Raw genomic sequence first — 7,263 nt, forward strand, 5'->3', positions numbered from 1 at the left:
ATACACAAAACCTGCCTTCTACCAATCGGACAGCAAGGACAGAGACTGTCTGCAGTGAGTATTTGATGTTGTAAATAACTGATCTTCCAACGTAAAGACTGGTACTGGTACTATACCCTTTCACATAAGCAAATATGCATACTGTAGTACTAGTTAGTATATCAATATGCGCACACTGCAAACTTACACATTTCTCTATTCACTGTGTGTGTGTGTGTGTGTGTGTGTGTGTGTGTGTGTGTGTGTGTGTGTGTGTGTGTGTGCATGCACGTGTGCTTACGTGTGTGTGTGTGTGTGTGTGTGTGTGTGTGTGTGTGTGTGTGTGTGTGTGTGTGTGCGCGCAGCCTGGGGCGGTATGCGGTGCCTGCAGCTCAGCGGTGGCGCTGTGTGTTTGACGAGTGTTGGAGCCGGCTGGGATGTGATGCTGCCGGGAGAGGAGACAGGACCGCGGCCTGGGACAGCATCGCTGTTACCATAACGACCGCACGACGACACAGGTACTAGGGGTGGGGGGAAAAATCGATTCACTTAAGTATCGCGATTTTTAATGTCACGATTTTTTGAATCGATCTTTTATTCCAGAATCGATAATCGCCAGTGGTCCCTGCAGTCAGGCCACTCACTGAACAGCAGGCCAGGCGCCGCCTACTGGTTTACTAGTGGTTTTATTACTTTATTAGTTAGTCTGAAGTAGTGCTGCACGATTAATCGAATCGCAATCGCAATCGCGATGTCAGCACGTGCGATTACATAACCGCAAAAGTGTGGGATTATTTTATTTTTTTCACGTCTTTTGAGTGTGTGTGTGTGTGTGAGAGAGCCTCCTCTAAACTAACGTTACACGCGACGCAGCAAACACACGTTTCTCTGCCATCACACTGGGCATCAATAATAGCGGGAGACTTCTCCCATGCACTCCCGCAAATAAGTAATGTTATGTGCAGCAAGGTTACATATTATCTACCGAGAGGGCGAGAGAGAACATCCATGATCGCTAACAGCAAGCTATGCTAATAACTAGCTAGCCGTTTGTTCAGAAACGCATGTAAACAGCCGTGTGATCAGTGAGAACGTCAGTAAAATAAGGAGAGAGCTGCAGGTGCTTATGCAGAACTAGTGCGCGATTAAGTACACAGTGGGGATGACCCGCTGTGATGAAGAATATAACGAGATTAACAAGGTTGATAGCAAAACACTGTCGCAGCTGCCAGCACTGGCAGCATCACCTCCAGGCTAGCTAACTAGCCTGTCACATGACGCCTTCATGGTCCCTCGTTAAAAGTCTGCAGATGCACGTTCTCACCTCTCTCTCTCAAGAAGCGTCACGTGAGTGTGGCGTTTAAGGCCATCTGTCGCTACAAAATAAATAAACGGGGTGTATCATTCATTAGTATTGCTGGACAGACATGTAACTAACTTTGCAACTTTGCTGAGCCATCTTCTATGTGCTGTAACACAGTGCAGTTTCTATTTGACTGGTGTTTCTTTTTTACATGTTTGGGACAGGCAAATGTCTCAAAATGTTTTATTTTTTTGTAAAGATAATTTAATTTCAAATTGTTTTATTTTTTTTAGTTTTAATATATTTTAAATTGTAACATATTTCATGTATTTTAGTCTGTGATATGTGAAACCGTGGTATTTTTGTCCAAGGTTATCATACCGTCAAAAACTCATGCCGGCACATCCCTAGATACCTCTTGTTTATTATATCGCAATCACAATCGCAATCGCAATATTGTCCACCCTAATCGCTAATCGCACCTTTTCCCCAAATCGTGCAGCACTAGTCTGAAGTACCGTAAATTCCGGACTATAAGCCGCGGCTTTTTTCCCGTTTTTTGGCCCCTGCGGCTTATATAACGGTGCGTCTTATCTATGGATTTTTTCAGAAAAAAAAAAAAAAATACAAATAAAATCTCTCTTTTTTAGCACTCTTTCTAACTATAAATCCACTTCTGTTTTAATTTCCTCTCTTGCCCTCTTTTCACCACACCGCGGACACTGTGTGCACTGTAAAAATAAACAACGGTGGTGTTGTGTTATGTTGTTTTGTTGAAATGTTACGGTAATACGGTAAATGGGAGCTTCCTCAAACAGCCATCTCTTTCCCGACAATCCCCTCTGTGCGTGACCACTTACATATGGTAATTACGGTAAGCAAACGGCCACTCGGCCATCAACTCCCTCCCCCGACTACCAGGAGAAAATCACAAACTTCGGCGAATTCACACAAAGGAAGATCAAGGAATATTCCATCGAACCGGAGCAGATCATAAATATGGATGAAGTGCCTTTGACGTTCGACCTGCCACTCACTCGGACTGTTAACAAGAAGCGCCCTGGAGGATTCTTTCACCAAAAAAAAGCTTTGCTCGTTCTCGACAGCATGAGAACGAGCAGTAGAAGCAACACTCTCACTTACCATGGGGAAGGTACGCAGAAATTCACACGACGCAGCTTTCAAGTTGAAAGCAGTCAATCTCGCATTAAAAGAGGGAAACAGAGCAGCCGCGCGTAACCTGGGCATCGATGAGTCAATGGTGAGGCGTTGGACGGTGCAGCAGGAGGAACTGTCTCAGCACGGAATATTATAGGAGTGTGAAAACATCCACAATCACCAACGGGTTCCAAAACGCTGGACTGCTGCGGGATGAAGAGGATGACGCCGCCACAGCTGGCGCTGAGGGCCGTCAGAGGCTTCAGAGGCTGTTCGATGCCGACAGTGACGAAGAGGAGTTCGTTGGTTTTGAGTGACAATGAAGGAGAGAGGAGAGTGGTTGACGAAGCCACCCTGAACCTGTTCGTTTCCGACACTGAAGATGAGGACTTTGGTGGTTTCAGTACGCAGGAAGAAGAGGAAGACGAGGATTAGTGACTTGACTTCTCTGGTTACAGGTTTGCTGCACATATAGCCTATTGTTGTGTGATTTTGTCTGGGGATTAGTGACCTGACTTTTGTTTTGTTTTGTTGAAATGTTAATAAATGGGAGCTTCCCCAAACAGCCATCTCTTTCCCGACATTCCTCTCTGTGCACGAACCCTTTCATATGGTAATTAAACATCAAAACACCCGCGGCTTATAGACCGGTGCGGCTTATAGAAGAAAAAAATAGTCAATTTTGGTCCCGCGGCTTATAGACCGGTGCGTCTTATAGTCCGGAATTTACGGTAATAATTACACTTCAGGTTTAAAGTGGGTGCATCTCATTGTAAAATTGGACTTGGCCCAAATTGGGCTTCAAACAGACAAATTTCACGCGCGTCGGCCCATATCAGCCTGGCCTGCTTGGTATCTAATGCCCGGCCTGAATTATGATCCCAGTTCGCCCCTGTTTTTAACTATATCGCCCAGCCCTACTCATGATATAATATACAGTCTCTAGTGTATGCAGTGGTGTAATGTAACTAAGTATAAATACTTAAGTACTGTACTTAAGTATTTTTTCTGAGTATCTGTACTTTACCTCTGAGTATTCATATTTCTGTCAACTTTCACTTTTACTCCACTACATTTCCCCCCAAGCATCTTAGTTACAAAGTAAAATCTGAAGAAATTGCGTAGCTTGCAAACAATCAGGTTTGGCAAATCAGTGCTCCTAGTTTGCAAGTTACGTTAATCACGATCAACACGTCATTCCATTTGGTGGCTGTAATGCAACATAACGTTGTTTGCCAGCGGCTATAAAAGTCAAGAAGAAGAAATAGACTTCCACTCAAGCCCAGGCATGTCTTTTGCTTGATTTTTTTTGCAGCATTTACTTGTACTTTTTACTTTCAATACTTAAGTACATTTAATATCAGAAAATTACTTTTGATACTTAAGTACAGAAAATATCAAGTACTTTAAGACTTTAACTCAAGTAATATTCTAATGAGTGACTTTGACTTTTACCAAAGTCTTTTTCTGGGAAGATATCTTTACTTTTACTTAAGTATGGTTTTCGAGTACTTCATACACCACTGTGTATGATTCAACTTTTCCCATGTTCTAATCTAGTGTAAAAAAGCAAACAAACTGAAAAAAGAAAAGAAAAAAAGAAACAAAAATCGCAATAAATCGTAATATCGAATCGCAATAATCGTAGAATCGCAATACTTAAAGTCCCTGGAAACCAGAAATATTTCTTTATTATTTAGCATTTTGAGTTAATCACATCACAGGATCCTATGTTAATAAGCCACCAGCCGAATTTGAACGATGATGAACGTCGCAAAGTATATAAATTTAGGTTTGACAGCCATGGCAAAACTCATGAGATTTCATTATTTTTTAGAGTGTACTTTCTCCCGCGGACTGTGTGGGCGTGTCCAGTCTACAGCAGGGAAATTTCTGTCTCTCGGAGAGCGCGAGAGAGAGGGGGGGAGGGAAACGGAGAAAGAAAGAAAGAGAGATGAGTGCACACACCGTGTGTGTGTGTGTGTGTGTGTGTGTGTGTGTGTGTGTGTGTGTGTGTGTGTGTTCGCGCGTTGCTCCGTGGCTCTGAGGAAGAGATCTCTGTCGGTTCTTAGAGAGAGAGAGAGAGAGAGAGAGAGAGAGAGAGAGAGAGAGAGAGAGAGAGAGAGAGAGAGAGACCTGAAACCCGACACCTTGCTAATCTCACAAGCATAGCGCTTGGCAGACAGGCACACAGAGTGAGAGGGAGACGGACAGCAAGGGAGCGCTGTCACTGGGGGCAAAGAACGGACTTGCCATAGGTGGGTGCGGATTGCGCGCGTGTACAAAGGTTATATAGAGCTTATGACGTCATAAGCTCCTGCGTTTTAGCACCTCGCGCACTGCTGTCTTCAATGAGGAAGTACTTTGTAGAATCTTGTAGAAAAGTGGCGATTTTAAGGCTTTGGGTTGAAAGTAATGTATAATAATTTCGGAGGCACAAAATTACTAACATAAGACCCTAAATAACATAGTTAGAACGTTTTTGTGGATTTTGGTTTCCAGGGACTTTAAGAATCGCAATATATATCGAATCGGCACCCAAGTATCGTGATAGTATCGAATCGTGAGATAAGTGAATCGCCACAGCCCTAACAGGTACGCACGCGCGCACACACACACACACACACACACACACACACACACACACACACACACACACACACACACACACACACACACACACACACACACCAAGTTATTATCATTAATGGAAAAGAAAGGTATGAAAAAAAATTTCATTAACTGAAATAAAAAATAAAACGAAGCTTTACAAAAAAACAATAACTGCAGACTGCAAACAACCGCGGGTATTTCTAGTTATACATGGTTCTTATTACACAATACTTATTTCTGACCGTTTTGAATCTCACCCTTGATAAATATCCCAAGAAAAAGACTAAATAAAAACGAACGCTAAAACGCTAAAAACAAACTAATAGGAAACTAAACTAAACTAGCAACCCAGATTTAAAAACTACCGGTAATTAAAACTAAACTGAATCTGAAAACAAAAAATCTAAACGAAATACAAATTTAAACTAGTGAAAAATGCAGAGTTCAGTGTCTTGCCCAAGGACACTTCGACATGCAAACTGAAGGAGGCGGGAATTGAACCACTTTATCCAAAAGCCTCCTGAGCTACAGCCGCCCAGATAGACTTACTGTAGTGCCTGGGTAATATATCCTTTCACATAAGCAAATATGCATACATTAATATATCAATATGCACACTGCAAACTTACACATTTTTCTATCCACTTTGTGTGTGTGCACGCGCCTGTGTGTGTGTGTGTGTGTGTGTGTGTGTGTGTGTGTGTGTGTGTGTGTGTGTGTGTGTGTGTGTGTGTGTGCGTGCGTGCGCGCGCGTGCGTGCGTGTGTGTGTGCGTAGCCCAGACCTGAGCAGGTCTCACAGCAAAATATTGGAGTCTTTGGAGTTCATTCCTCAGCTTGGAGAGCCGGTCACTGCTGCAAACTACGACAACATACGACGATACCTTACCAAGGTACATGTGACTGAGAGAGTGTGTGTGACTGTTAATTTTGTCAACAACAAAAAACAAAAAAAGTACTTGTTGATGTCATTTTTATTTCATGACTAAATTACAACAACATAAATGAAAAAAATATCGACAAGAAAAATTCCGACTAAAGACGAGACAACTTTAGGCATTTTATATGATATATGAAAAAAGTACGGTCAGTCATTATGGCTTTTCACACTACATGGTCTTAGCCCGGGACTATCTAAGCCCTGGGCTAAGAGTAGGGCTAATATAGCCCCAGGCTAACTTAGCCCCTTTTCACACGCGCATTGGTTAACCTAAAACCAGGGCTATGCGATTCACACTGCAATTCGGGGACTTTTCGGGAATAACCCTCTTAGCCCCAGGCTAAGAGACTGACTTAACCCTGTCTAAGTGTAGTGTGAAAAGCTCTATTCTCAGCCTAGAGATGACTAACTACATACAGTACAGTACATTTTATAGCCAGAGACAATTATCCTTCAGCAAAATCCATTACAGGATCATGAAACTGTCTGAGGAAATTGTGACTAAAACGTTGACTAAAATTAGAATTAAAACTAAATCTTAAAAATAACAATAAAACTACTAAAATGTGACTTTAAACTAACTACAATTTTCAGTAAGCGACTAAGACTAAATTTAAAATTTTTGTGTGACGTGTATGACGTGTATGTGTCCGTGCGTGTGCTTGTTTGTGTGTGCGTGCGTGCATGTGTGTGTGTGTGTGCGTGTGTGTGCGTGGCAGGCGTGTGAGACCCCACTGCACCCTCTAGGCTGGCTGGTGGAGACCCTGGTGACGGTGTACAGGATGACATATGTGGGCGTGGGCTCCAACCGCAGGCTACTACGTCAGGCCGTCCAGGAGCTGCAAGCCCACCTGTTCCGCCTCTACAGCATCGTCAGGCAGGTCCCCGGCAGGCAGGCAGGCAGGCTGCTGATGTGGCCCTGCTTTGTTAGGCCCTAGTTAGACCATGTTGGGTTGCATTAGAGTCTAAGACATGGAGAACTCTAGCCCAGAGTAGAGTAAGCTACTTGCTCTGTGGATGAAGGGAAGGCTGAAGCACGTAGGGGAGAGCACAGCTTCATGAGATTTTGTGGGTGAGGTCGAGAAACATCTCGGTGAGTAGGCTGCCATGGTTTGGTTCAAGACAAGAGCTGAACTTGGACGGAGCATGAATTCAACCACATCTCCGGTAAGCTGCATTATAAAAGGGATAGTTCCGGTTCTTGATTCTGATTGGCTGAGCCATGTTCGAAGTTGTAAAATACTCACTTACTGCGCCATGTTAGCTAGCTAC

General features: G+C 43.3%; 1 long non-coding RNA gene across 1 annotated transcript; it reads left to right on the plus strand.

The window, feature by feature from the left end:
* Positions 1-350: 350 nt before the first annotated feature.
* Positions 351-6,833, plus strand: LOC310772113. Its single transcript, XR_014552470.1, has 3 exons — positions 351-497; positions 5,830-5,944; positions 6,711-6,833. It is a non-coding gene; the product is annotated as an uncharacterized lncRNA (long non-coding RNA).
* Positions 6,834-7,263: the final 430 nt, after the last annotated feature.

This window comes from Poromitra crassiceps (genome assembly GCF_964638095.1).
Source record: "Poromitra crassiceps genome assembly, contig: HAP1_SCAFFOLD_2010, whole genome shotgun sequence".
NCBI classification, from domain to species: Eukaryota; Metazoa; Chordata; class Actinopteri; order Beryciformes; family Melamphaidae; genus Poromitra; species Poromitra crassiceps.